Source organism: Dendrobates tinctorius, unplaced genomic scaffold (assembly GCF_039654945.1).
Source record: "Dendrobates tinctorius isolate UK_male_01 unplaced genomic scaffold, ASM3965494v1 ptg000029l, whole genome shotgun sequence".
NCBI lineage: Eukaryota > Metazoa > Chordata > Amphibia > Anura > Dendrobatidae > Dendrobates > Dendrobates tinctorius.
Genome location: NW_027361697.1, coordinates 32,061,546 through 32,074,072, shown reverse-complemented (window position 1 = coordinate 32,074,072; position 12,527 = coordinate 32,061,546).

The window sequence follows — 12,527 nt, the reverse complement described above, 5'->3', positions numbered from 1 at the left end:
TTCCCGCATGTGGCTATGCCCACCATGCGGGAAGTTAAGCGTCTTATGTGCGGTTGGTACCCACGGTGTGGAGGAGAGGACTCTGTCCTCCAGGCCCTGGGTACCATACCCCTGTAAAAAAAAATAAAAAATAAAAAATCGGGGTATATTTACCTTCCGGCGTCCCGCGCTGCATTCCCGGCCTAAGCGTTCCCAGTAATGCCTTGCGGCAAGGTCCTGTGATGACGTGGTCTCGCGAGATCGCTATAGTAACGCGAGACCAATGTCATCACAGGTCTCGCAAGGCATTACTGGGAACGCTGTGGCCCGGGAATGCAGCGCGGGACGCCGGAAAGTAAATATACCCCGATTTTTTTTATCATTTTTCACATTCTATCTTTTACTATTGATGCCGCATAGGCGGCCTCAATAGTAAAAAGCTGCTCACACTTGTCAAACACTATGTTTGATGAGTGTGACCAACCTGTCAATCACTTTCCAAGCGATGCTTCAAATCGCTTGGAAAGTGCTTGAGAAAATCGCGGCAAAATCGCGAACAGAATCGCGGTGAAATCGCGCGGAAAAAAACGCACGATTTCTGGGAAGGAGTCCGGTTTTCTGTGTGCGTTTTAACATGCAACATAGGCACATAGCCTTAGTCATTCCACGTAACTTATTTCTCACAATAGATACTCTGACAATTCCCAAATCCCCTTTTTCTTTGCTTTGCCACCCCACCCATAGATTAGTGGGATCACTTCACTCGATTATGGTAGTACGGGGCGGTGATGTGATTATCTTTCTGACCTTTCTTTTCTGCTATTACAGTGAACACAAAACTTTCCACTAAAGTCACCATCCTTTATTTAGCTCAGAGTTTCTCCCATTAAGTGGTATTTGGAGAGAAGTTTGATAGATGCAGAAAATATAGTTCATTACTACACAAAATATTAATGAAGTTTATTAGTATAATTTCACCTCCCATACTATTTATATGCACATGTAGTTCTGTCAAAGACAAGTCCACCGATACTTTTACATGGCCAGTCCGTTCCTCCATTACTGAGAAATCAGCATTTCAATTGATGTGCAAATGAGGATGGAGAACCATTTGGAAATCTGAAGCCTGTGTCACTCCAGCTCTATTCCGTGCCCAGCATTGCCTACTCTTGCTTGACTGACAGCTCCTTTGCCTGAAGTCATATGGCATAGAAGCTGACAAGTCAAGCAGAAAGCGATGGTGCTGGACGATGAACAGAGCTGGAGTGAGTCTCGGACTCGAGTTATTGCTGCACTCAGATTGCTCTAGTTTAATCGTGAGCACAGGTCCAAGAATCAGTGATTTGTGTGACGTATACTCAAATCTGTGTAAAGTTACCGCCACAGCTCTGTTGGCTGCTCACTGATTGTAACTGATCTTGGTGGAGCTATCATGTCATTGCGGCACTCATCACAGTAATTGCCGGTAAACACTTATCAGATCCAAGCACCAGGACTGCGGCAATAACTTCATCCAGTGGAGAGTATATGTCACAGTATGAAATCACTGTCACAGTGCTGGTTTCAGGACCTAGGATACTAGAGGTGAACAACTGGCTACGACGGTGGTGCAGACAGCAAGGAATTGAATTCTTGGACCATGGCGTGAATTACCTCTACGATGGACTTCTCGCAAGAGATGGGATACACCTCACAAAACCTGGGAAACACACATTCGCCAGAAGACTTGCCACACACATCAGGAGGGCTTTAAACTAGAAGAGGGGATGGGAGGAAAAACAACAGACAAGAACATGCAGCAGAAGGACAAACTAATCAAGGATACTAGATGTGGTAAAGAGGACCCAAGACAGGGTACTCAGAAGGAAGCTAAGAAAAGTGAAGCAAAATGTCTTTCCTGCATGCTGACCAACGCAAGAAGCCTGACCAATATGATTGAAGATCTGGAGTTGGTAATGTATGAGGAAAAATACGACATAGTAGGAATAACTGAGACATGGTTAGACGACAGCTATGACTGGGCGGCTAACTTGCAAAGATATGATTTGCTTAGGAGGGATCGTAAAAAAAGGAAAAGGGGTGGAGTCTGTCTATATATAAAGTCCACTTTAAAGCCCACACTAAGAGAAGATATACAAGAGGGAAATGAAGAGGTGGAGTCTCTATGGGTGGAGATACAAGGAGAGAAAAGTAATAAAATCCTCATAGGGGTTTGTTATAAGCCACCAAATATAACAGAAACCACTGAAAATGTATTATTGAAACTAATAGACAAAGCAGCAAATCGCAATCAGGTGATTATTATGGGGGACTTCAACTACCCCGACATAGACTGGGAAACTGAAACCTGCGTATCTCAGAAAGGAAACCAATTTCTGTCAGTGACCAAGGATAATTATCTGTCACAACTTGTGCAGGGCCCAACTAGAGGGACAGCCCTTCTGGACTTAAATTTAAGCAACAGGCCAGATAGAATAACAGAAGTACGAGTCGATGGGCACCTAGGGTAAAATGACCACAATATAATACAATTCCACTTGTCCTTCAGTAAGGTGCCCTGGAAGGGGGTTACAAAAACGCTGAATTTCAGGAAAGCAAAGTTTGATCAGCTTAGAGAGGACCTTCGCCGAATTGATTGGGACAATGTCCTCAAAAATAGGAGCACAGAAAATAAATGGGAAATATTTAAATCAGTTTTACACACCCACTGCGAGCTAGCCATACCGTACAGAAATAAAAGGGCTAGGAACAGGAGAGCACCAGTGTGGCTAAATAATGATGTAAAAAGGGCAATAAATAAGAAGAACAAGGCATTTAAGAAGCTAAAACAAGAAGGTGATGAAGAACCATTAACAAGTTAAAGAGAAAAAAATAAAATGTGTAAAAAAACAAATACATTTAGCAAAAGTGGAAACAGAGACTCATTGCTAAGGAAAGTAAAACAAACCCCAAACTATTCTTTAATTATATAAACAGTAAAAAGATTAAAATTGATGGTGTCGGCCCTTTAAAGAACGAGGGTAAAATCAGAGAGCGATGTGGGAAAAGCAAATGTTTTAAATACTTTTTTCTCAACAGTGTTCACACAGGAAAAGGATTTGCCAGGGGAAATGCAGAGTGATAATGTAAACTCCCCATTAAGTATTACCTGCCTAACCCAGGAAGAAGTGCAGAACCGCCTTAGTAAGATTAAAATTGACAAATCACCAGGCCCTGATGGCATTCACCCTCGGGTATTAAGGGAGTTAAGTAATGTGATAGACAGGCCTCTATTCCTTATATTTAAAGACTCTATAGAAACAGGGTCTGTTCCTTTTGATTGGCGGCAAGCAAATGTGGTACCAATATTCAAAAAGGGGTGTAAAAGGGAACCTGGAAACTATAGGCCGGTAAGCTTAACATCTGTTGTGGGTAAAATTTTTGAAGGGTTTCTAAGGGATACCATTATGGAATATCTCAATGTTCATAAATGTTTAACTCCATATCAGCATGGATTTATGAAGGATCGATCCTGTCAAACTAACCTGATCAGCTTCTATGAGGATGTAAGCTCTCAAATGGACCAAGGAGAATCATTGGATGTCATTTATCTCGCCTTCTCTAAAGCATTTAACACTGTCCCATATAAAAGATTGGTAAGTAAGATGAGAAAGCTTGGGCTAGGGGAAAATGTGTGTAGATGGGTAGGTAGCTGGCTTAGTGATAGAAAGCAAAGAGTGGTTATTAATGCTGCATACTCAGATTGGGCCAGGGTTACTAGTGGGGTACCATAGGGTTCTGTATTGGGCCCCCTACTATTTAATATATTTATTAATGATCTAGTGGATGGCTTACACAGTAAAATATCAGTATTTGCAGATGATACAAAACTATGTAAGGTAGTTAACACAAAGGAGGACAGTTTGCAACTACAGACAGATTTGAGTAAATTGGAGAATTGGACTGAAAAATGGCAAATGAGGTTTAACACAGATAAGTGTAAGGTTATGCTCATGGGAAGGAGAAACAGATGCTATAATTACTTACTAAATGGGAAACTGCTGGGGAAATCAGACATGGAAAAAGACTTAAGGCCCCGTCACACTAAGCGACTTACCAGCGATCCCGACACCGATATCAAGGTGTCAGGATCGCTAGTAAGTCGCTATGTGATCGGTCACACAGACAGCTTCACCAGCGATCAGCACAGCGATGCCGAGCGCCCGGCATCGCTGGCCATCCCTGTAAAAAATAGAATCAAAATAAAAAATATTAGTTATTCTCACCTTCCGACGTCCCGTTCAGCCATCCTGCCTCTCTCCACGCTCCGGTCCCAGTGATCCTTTGCAAGAATGACCGCGAGATGTCACGGTCTCGAGGGATAACAAAGTCTCGCGGTCATTCGTGCAAAGGATTACTGGGACCGGAGCGTGGAGAGAGGCAGGATGGCTGAACGGGACGTCGGAAGGTGAGAATAACTATATTTTTTTTATTATTTTTTACACCTGATCGCTGGTCTCCCGCCTGTGACACACAGCGAAGCGTGCTGGCCAGCGGGAGACCAGCGACCAAAGAAATGTCCAGAGGTTTCTTCCAGCAATCAGCGATACCGACGGGGGGGCCGCTCGCTGATCGCTGTCACACACAGCGATCTCGCTGGTGAGATCGCTGTTACGTCACAAAAGTTGTGACTCAGCAGCGATCTCGCTACCGAGATCACTTAGTGTGACGGGGCCTTTAGGCATCTTTGTCAATAAGAAGCTAAATTGGAGTGCCCAGTGTCAGGCAGCTGCCACCAAAGCAAATAGGGTCATGGGATGCATTAGAAGAGGTCTGGGGACACGAGATGAAAACATAATTCTCCCTCTGTACAAATTACTCGGCAGACCACACTTGGAGTACTGTGTGCAATTTTGGACGCCGGTGCTCAAGAAAGACATTACTGAACTTGAAAGGGTTCAAAGGCGGGCTACTAAAATGATAAATGGAATTGGTTCCCTACAATACCCAGAAAGGTTATCAAATTTAGGTCCATTTACTCTAGAAAAGAGAAGACTTAGGGGAGACTTAATATACAGTGGGGCAAAAAAGTATTTAGTCAGTCAGCAATAGTGCAAGTTCCACCACTTAAAAAGATGAGAGGCGTCTGTAATTTACATCATAGGTAGACCTCAACTATGGGAGACAAACTGAGAAAAAAAAAATCCAGAAAATCACATTGTCTGTTTTTTTTTCATTTTATTTGCATATTATGGTGGAAAATAAGTATTTGGTCAGAAACAAGCAATCAAGATTTCTGGCTCTCACAGACCTGTAACTTCTTCTTTAAGAGTCTCCTCTTTCCTCCACTCATTACCTGTAGTAATGGCACCTGTTTTAAACTTGTTATCAGTATAAAAAGACACCTGTGCACACCCTCAAACAGTCTGACTCCAAACTCCACTATGGTGAAGACCAAAGAGCTGTCAAAGGACACCAGAAACAAAATTGTAGCCCTGCACCAGGCTGGGAAGACTGAATCTGCAATAGCCAACCAGCTTGGAGTGAAGAAATCAACTGTGGGAGCAATAATTAGAAAATGGAAGACATACAAGACCACTGATATTCTCCCTCGATCTGGTGCTCCATGCAAAATCCCACCCCGTGGGGTCAGAATGATCACAAGAACGGTGAGCAAAAATCCCAGAACCACGCGGGGGGACCTAGTGAATGAACTGCAGAGAGCTGGGACCAATGTAACAAGGCCTACCATAAGTAACACACTACGCCACCATGGACTCAGATCCTGCAGTGCCAGACGTGTCCCACTGCTTAAGCCTGTACATGTCCGGGCCCGTCTGAAGTTTGCTAGAGAGCATTTGGATGATCCAGAGGAGTTTTGGGAGAATGTCCTATGGTCTGATGAAACCAAACTGGAACTGTTTGGTAGAAACACAACTTGTCGTGTTTGGAGGAAAAAGAATACTGAGTTGCATCCATCAAACACCATACCTACTGTAAAGCATGGTGGTGGAAACATCATGCTTTGGGGCTGATTCTCTGCAAAGGGGCCAGGACGACTGATCCGGGTACATGAAAGAATGAATGGGGCCATGTATCGTGAGATTTTGAGTGCAAACCTCCTTCCATCAGCAAGGGCATTGAAGATGAAACGTGGCTGGGTCTTTCAACATGACAATGATCCAAAGCACACCGCCAGAGCAACGAAGGAGTGGCTTCGTAAGAAGCATTTCAAGGTCCTGGAGTGGCCTAGCCAGTCTCCAGATCTCAACCCTATAGAAAACCTTTGGAGGGAGTTGAAAGTCCGTGTTGCCAAGCGAAAAGCCAAAAACATCACTGCTCTAGAGGAGATCTGCATGAAGGAATGGGCCAACATACCAACAACAGTGTGTGGCAACCTTGTGAAGACTTACAGAAAACGTTTGACCTCTGTCATTGCCAACAAAGGATATATCACAAAGTATTGAGATGAAATTTTTTTTCTGACCAAATACTTATTTTCCACCATAATATGCAAATAAAATGAAAAAAAAACAGACAATGTGATTTTCTGGATTTTTTTTTCTCAGTTTGTCTCCCATAGTTGAGGTCTACCTATGATGTAAATTACAGATGCCTCTCATCTTTTTAAGTGGTGGAACTTGCACTATTGCTGACTGACTAAATACTTTTTTTCCCCACTGTATATGTACAAGTATATCAGAGGGCAATACAGAGATCTCTCCAATGAACTGTTTGTACCAAGGACTGTGACAAGAACAAGGGGGCATTCTCTTCATTTGGAGGAAAGACAATTTCTGCACCAGCATAGAAGAGGGTTCTTCACGGTAAGAGCAGTGAGGCTCTGGAATTCTCTTCCTGAGGAAGTGGTGATGGCCAACTCACTGAATGAATTTAAGAAAGGAATGGATGCTTTTCTTGTAACAGTATAGAAGGTTATGAATAACAGAATATTATAGGTAGATGGTTGACCCAGCTTAGGGGAAGGAATTTTTTTCCCTATGGAGAAAATTGGCTTCTACTCTGTGGGTTTTTTGCCTTCCCCAGGATCAACAATGCAGAACAGCTGCACTAAAAATAGGCTGAACTAGATGGACATAAGGTCTTCCTTCAGCCTTCAAAACTATGTAACTATGTTACCTAATGAGCGTTCATTACTGTGATATGAGTGCTGCAGCCACAATGACATGACAGCTTGACTAAGATCACAGTAATTATTCGCTGAACTGTATATCCAATTCTATCATGCGTGATACACTCCACAGAACCATGTCTCTAATCTGATTGTGTGATAGGATTAGAGACATAAGCATAAAAGGAAAAAACAAAATGGGTAGTGAAAGAATGGAGGATGACAATCCGATGGAAGTGGTTTATTCATCAACGCGTTTCAAAGTATACTACTTCTTCATCAGGAAAACCACAGAGACATGGCTCTGCTATCATGTGCTATACAGTCTGCTGAGCAATGTATCTAATCCTATTATGGGCTTGTTTAGCTTAGAAAAATAAGATGCCTCAGAAGGGATCTCATGCATGCATAAATACATGTGTGGTCCATACAAAAAGGACAGGCACATGACTTATTCATTCAAAAGGCCAAACAGCGGACCAGGGGGCACTCATTACATACATGTGAAGGAAAGGGTTCTTTACGGTTAGAGCAGTACTGCGGAATGCCAGACCAGAAAAGGTTTGATGCTTTTCTCACAACAAACTGCATTGTGGGTTATAATCTAGCAATAGAAAATATATAAGTGGTGGAGAAAGGATGAACTTGATGGACCTACGTTTGTTTTTTTCAAACCTATATAACTACTGTGTATAATGATATGACTGCTACGCTCAGATCTCTGTAAAGAGCAGGGAGCAGGGTCGAGCCAAGTAACAGCATCGGTGCTGCCAGCTTTGCTTGGTGACTATGTCCACATCTCGGTATCACATTGCAGTCACTCACAAAATGTCTCTGCTCTGTGATCCTAAACTTTATCCTTCTTCCTACTTTTGCCAATACCCAGAAGGGGAGGGTACATGTGACAAACACATAGAGCAGAACCCACTTACATTTACTGCAGTAATAATGAAAGCTAGCAGTACACCAGATTTTCACAGAAAATGTCAGCAGTTGATTCCTTACTGTTTAAAAGTTGAAAATATCAAAAGTAATAGAAAAAAATATTACTATCTTATGCTATTAAAATAAACCATAGAATCCTTGAAGGTTAGAGTTGGAAGGGACCTCCAGGGTCATCGTGTCCAACCCCTTGCTCAATGCAGGATTCACTAAACCATCTCAGACAGATGTCTGTCCAGCCTCTGTTTGAAGACTTCCATTGAAGGAGAACTCACCACCTCTCGTGGCAGCCTGTTCCACTCATTGATCACCCTGTGAAATGTTAAAAACTAAACCATTAACACTGAACATTTTTTTCAATAGTTGATTTTTCCATTAAGGATTAGTAAGTCTACCCCAATTTAATTTGGTTTCTACTGTCTTTTGGTGTCAGTAAAAAAAAATTGCACCAGGGAAGGTGATGTTTCACTTTTGGACAATTGATGTTTTGAGGAATTAATAATATGAACAAATAAAAGTTCACTGGATCCATCTCTACTTAGGCCTGTTTCACACTTCGGTTTTCTGGCGTCAGTCACAATCCGTCATTAGCAGAAAAAAACGGATCTGACAGATTTGCCTGGCGGATCCGTTTTTTCCCCATAGACTTGTCTCAGTGACGGATGGCCTTCAGTTTCATCCGTCGTACAACGGATCTGTCAGAAAATACCTGTCCGTCGGCCGAAAACAACGTCCCCAGGAGCGTTTGTCTCAGTCAAAAAGGCAGTGACGGATTTGTCGCCGTCCGTCGTCAGCTAGAATGGCCGCCAGATCTGTTGCTGTCCGTCAAAAAACGGATCCGTCTTCGGAGTCAGTTTTTTCATTTCTGTACCTTTAATTTAACCCCAAAAGCCTTTCTGGCACCAAAAAATTCTCTCTCAAATCATGTTCCTTTAAATTCCAAAATCTGAAGTTTGAATGGATCCGTCAAAAAAATGGAACAAACGGATGGAAAAACGGATGCAACCGATAAAACGGATCCATTCTTTCGGCGGATCCGCTAGACGGATCAGTCGAAAAAAAACACGATCAGTTGCATCCGGTTGCATCCATTCAAGCTAGCTGTGCAACATATATGATCCGTCATTCCGTCAAAACGGCGGATTTTGACTGACGCCAGAAAACTGAAGTGTGAAACGGGTCTTCGTTTACCCGTCTTCCTGCCTGAGCAGAGGAGTAAATCTGAACAATGGAGAATTACTGACTGCTTTGCCAGCTGGATACTCCCATTTCTCAGTAAAAAAAAAAACAAAACAAAAAAACAAAAACTGCATACTCTATATAAAGCACTTGTCCAATAGATTTCGCTGTAGAGACACAGGACTGATTCCAAAATTATACTAAATGAAAAAACAAACATGCCAAAAAAATAGTTGGCCAGGGTAGGGTTCCAGCTTTTCTTATTTCCTTTGCCAATTCTGCAACGTGTTTTTCTTCTTTTTCAGGTTACATCGGGGGCTTATCTACAGCATTACGGAATGTCGTAGATAAGCCCCTGATGTCAATGCCGGCAGCTGAAAGGCAAAAAAAAAAAAAAAAAAGGGTGACAGATTCCCTTTAATAACAGCGCACAGCTGTTTGCTTAGCCTTTACTTCTTACCAGGATCCACCACATTTAAAAGAAAAAAAAAAAAAAAAAAAAGCTATGTAGGTTCTCCCTACAAATTCTAATCAACAAAGGCTAGACAGCTGAGAATAGCCAGGGAAGACGCCATAGATAGTGTCCCCCCTTCTTCCAATAACATCAGCCCTCAGCGGCCTCAGAAATGGCACATTAATAAGATGTGCCGAATCTGGCCCTTAGCCTCGCTCTTCGTAACAAGCGGGTAATAGGGTTGGGGTTGATGTTAGAAAATTAATTGCTCTCAGACTCACAGTACATAACGAATTTGATTGAAACATTTTTCATGTTTGCCTAAAATAAAAAGCTTAAAAATCAAATATGGGAGTCGGAGTCTTGGGGTGCCATCACATATACCTCAATTATAGACAGTATAATAAAGTGAATTACAGAGAACCACCTGCCCTCTTCATAAATTATTTTCTCCTTTGAACTATGAGCTTCAGACCTTCTTGACTATTTGTACCCACTTACCTGTGGATCAGATTGCTGGAGCCCGCAGTTAGATGTAGAGGTCAGGTGAGTGGGACGGAGCATCAATGAACGTGCCTCTGATGACACACCAATAGTCACATTTCACCAAAATTTCTGAAACCCCATCTGCAAGTATTCTACTGTATTTTGCAGTGCAAATCAGCCACATCTGAATGAAGCCCTATGGAGGACTAGTGTTGCTTACCAGTTTTCTACAAAACAAGGACCAGCTTTTGCCAACCGTAATTTTGATCCATGTGGACACTAATATCACACATGGAAAGCTCACAGATGAATTCAAGTCAAAAAAAGAATTGCAGCATGCAATAGTCTTGTCCACTAGTTTCAACTATGATGAATACCACTTCACATGAGCAACCATCTCCAATGCAGACAAGCACATGGCTAACCACATGAATGCACTCACATACGCAATTTGCAGACACCATAATCTTGAGACTTCACAAGTTTGTGTGAACTGAACCCAAGTCATATGAGCCAATGTTGTATTTGGTCATTTTTACATGAGAGTAATCAGGGAATCTTTGTGCTCTAGTATGGCCGTAAGTCCCAGCCGCACCTAGCGCCTAATAATCTGATTTACAGTATCATACGATGATGCGGTCAGATCAGATCACTAGACCTGCAGTCAAGGTTGGCACTTGCAGCCATACTACAGGGCAAAACTAAGAACATGTTATACAAAAGGAAAAAAAAGTGGTACAAAACCACAGCCAGCTCACCAACTAGACCCGCAGGTGCACGGAACTCCATCTTGACTTGATATCATGATTCCAACAGTGAAAAAGGAAGAGTGTTCCAGCTCCTTAAAAAAAATCTTGAAACTTTTTTTGTGCTTCTCAAAAATATTATCTTGTGCGGTAAAACTCCATAATCAGTGTGCATACAGGGCATCAAGCGATGCGTTTCAATCTGGAACAGATCTTTAACAAAGCTCTATACCTCCTCACAGTCATGGATACTTAAACGGTGCAAAAACCAATCAAACTGAGCTCAATTTCAGCTAATTATCTCACAGGTGCCACATAATAGCGGCTTGTAGAAGGTATCAGTTCTTGAGTGGTTTCTAAACAATTACTAAAACAGACAATAACATAAAATAAAACAACATATACATATAAAATGATGATACTTTAATAATAAAACATGATCTCATTGCGCTTGTTTAAGCCATTTGGTGCTCTAGTATCCAGGTGATATATCCAGAAGGCGTCCCGTGTAAGGAGACGTCTTCTGATATCTCCACCACGTTCAGACCTGACAATTTGTTCTATCCCACTAAACCTGCAAAGAAGCTGTGCTTCCTCCATGTTCTAAAATAAAGTGCTTTGCTGCTCCTGACAAATTGCGATTTATTTTATTTACTAGCTATTGAACCCATTCTACGCCCAAGTGGCGAGCATTTATATTGGTATATGGTCTCCATCCTGGTATGTGCTGCTTCCATCCTGCGCCCTAATCTTGTCATATGTAACTCCCATCCTGTGCCCCCTTCAAGTCCTGTGCAGCCCCCACCCTGCACCCTCATCCAGTTTTGGGTGCCTCCATCTTATGTGCTACTCTCTTCCTGTGCCCTCATCCTGTCATGTGCTCCCATCCTGCGCCCCAATCCTGTCATGTTCTCCTCCCACCCTGCGCCCCCATTCTGTCATGTGCTGCTCCCATCCTGCGCCCCCATTCTGTCATGTGCTGCTCCCATCCTGCGCCCCCATTCTGTCATGTGCTCCTCCCATCCTGCGCCCCCATTCTGTCATGTGCTGCTCCCATCCTGCGCCCCCATTCTGTCATGTGCTGCTCCCATCCTGTGCCCCCATTCTATACCCCTATGCTGTCATGTGCTGCTCCCATGTTGCTCCCCCATCCTGGTATGTGCTACTCTAATTCTGCGCCCCCATCCTGTCATGTGGTGCTCTCATCCTGCATCCCCATCCTGTCATGTGGTGCTGTGCCGGAGATCACGGTATGCGTTCAGTGCTTTCACATACTGTGATCTCCTGGGCCACAACCCACATCCCTGGATGTGTAACTCTGTGGGGTCCAGACTGCGTAGGTACGTCGCGCTTGCACAGTCTATAAAGGCTTCTGACAGAGTGACGCTCCTAGCATTATATTAGATATCTCGCAAATGCTCTGCATTGTGTCTTTAACTTGTGTGTTGTACAACCTATGTTTCATACATTGTTCTATCTGCAGTGTATCATACATAGGTTGTACAACACGCAGGTTAAAGACGCACAGGGCAGAGCATTTGAGAGATATAAATAATAAATTGCAATTTGTCAGGAGAAGCAAAGCACTTTATTTTAGAACATGGAGGAAGCACAGCTTCTTTGCAGGTTT